Source organism: Drosophila novamexicana, unplaced genomic scaffold (genome assembly GCF_003285875.2).
Source record: "Drosophila novamexicana strain 15010-1031.04,08,12 unplaced genomic scaffold, DnovRS2.1 tig00000462-arrow-pilon, whole genome shotgun sequence".
In the NCBI taxonomy this organism is placed as follows: domain Eukaryota; kingdom Metazoa; phylum Arthropoda; class Insecta; order Diptera; family Drosophilidae; genus Drosophila; species Drosophila novamexicana.
In genome coordinates this window covers 4850326-4852417 of record NW_020824806.1, presented here as the reverse complement: position 1 = coordinate 4852417, position 2092 = coordinate 4850326, and the positions used below count along the sequence as shown (strand labels likewise).

General features: G+C 40.2%; 1 non-coding gene across 1 annotated transcript; it reads left to right on the top strand.

Annotated features, from left to right (window-relative positions):
- The first annotated feature begins 311 nt into the window (after nt 1–311).
- On the top strand, nt 312–393 carry Trnas-aga. The gene has a single exon. It is a non-coding gene; the product is annotated as a tRNA-Ser (tRNA).
- Nucleotides 394–2092: the final 1699 nt, after the last annotated feature.

Here is a 2092-nt window from a genome sequence, read left to right as displayed (position 1 = left end):
AGCGTAAATAAGTTTTTGTACGGCTTTGTTTTTATTGCATTGCGAAGCTTAAAGTCTAAAAAGTATCTTATCTGTAGTGCGAGCGACGACGCAACGTCTCAAGAGAAACGACGCAAAAGCAACGGCAGCAGCAGCAGCAACAACAAGAACTTACACACACACACACACACACACACACACATGCACTCACATGCTCGCATGTTTTATTTTTAGCTGACGCTGACGTCGTCGCTTCGCTGCCGCGCCGCGCCTCACCATCGCCGCTGCTATGCGTAGCGTAAAGCCGCTAAGTAGACGCTCGCTTGCCAAGAGCAGTCGTGGCCGAGCGGTTAAGGCGTCTGACTAGAAATCAGATTCCCTCTGGGAGCGTAGGTTCGAATCCTACCGGCTGCGAGCGAGAGCAAGGGCGCGCGCAAAGTGCGACCTTCTTTTTTTCCCCATTACCACTTTTTTTTTTATTAACACGCTTCATTTCGTTTTCTACTTTTATGTTGAAAAACAGAGCCCACCCACAAGTGCGTCCGTCCGGGCGTCCGTTTCTACCTGCCAAGCCCGCTGTCCAAATGAATAAACGAATACACGGGTGTATGAATGAATGAATGAATGGGCGAATGCTGTGTGCACTTCGTTATCGCTGCCTCTGCTCCTCTTCTTCTTCATGCTCTTGTTGTTGTTGTTGTTGCTGTTGTTGTTATTGGCTTTTGTCGGTTTGCTGCGTGTGTTTTACCTGCGGGCGTTGGCGGCGATTTTTATGGCATTTTTATCTCCAAACAGAAACAACAACAACAAGTAGAAGAAGAAGAAGAGGAGCAGAGCGTTGCCACTGTGCCTGGGCACACACAGCTTAATCTGGGCTGGTTAGCCGTAGCTGTCGTCAACAGCGTCGCTGCCTCTGCCGCTGCCGCCGCCGCCATTTTATGGTTAAGGTCGAAGCGACGCGTGTCGGCTGCGAGTTTTGTATAGAAATTTCATGAAGCTGCCTCTCTGCCCCGCCGAAGCTGCTGCACGGCTCCGTGTGGGAGTTGAAACGTGCCGATTGCCGCATTTCATGCGGCAGGAACATGGCCCAATAATATCTATAGACAGTTATACGGATGCGGATATGAAGGCGGGATGTGGCAACACGGCATACATATCTAAGCCAAATTATGGCAATTGTCTGCGTTGAAAACAATCCCAGTTTTATATGCAATACATATTTATCCCAACCTAGATAAATGGCCCAAACGTGTTAAGTGCCATTGCAAATATTTCAAAAGTGTTGCCCAAATTAGCCACAAAATTTAGTCATTCAGGCTGCATTTTAAAGCTAAAAGCAATGTCTAGCTGTGGCTAGAAAAAAGCTATAAAGCAGGCGAACTAAATGAATAAGAAGCATAACTAATCTTATATTAAACACAATACACATTTTATAATATATGTTTACGTATATATATATATATATACATATATATTTCTACAGCTAGTTTTAGATTTATATATACATATATATATGCCTAATGCATCAGATTGAGAGCTTAAAATGAGCTCTCCTTCCTTCAATTGTACTCAAAGAAAAAAAAATATAAGAGAATCTAAAGACTTTTCAAATCTACAGAAAGTTTCTTCTCATTGAACAATTTTACTATATAAATACATACATATATAAGATACTACATATACAGGATACTATAATATACTAACGTATCTTTTCGTATAACTCCAACTTAAATGTTGAACTGGAAAAACCTCTATTTGATGCATATAAAAACAGAGTATTTGATTAGAGAAAAGATCTTTAAATAGGGAAAAGATTAGTATTAGATATTTAAATACTAAAAGGTATTTGGTATCTTTTAGTGTGGCCATATTTTTGAACTGAAAGAGCGTCTATTTGCTCGATATAAGAAAGGAGAAAGAAGATATTTTGATACTGTGAAGATTATTTTAGAAAATAGGCCTCATTTTAAAGGCTGAACTGGAACGTAGATATTTGGTATAAATAATAATAAAGATTATTCTGATATATTGGAAAACTGAAATGAATTTAGTCTCTTTTAAGAAAACTCTCGAACGGGTTATAAAAACAGCGTATTTGAATAGGAAACAGAGT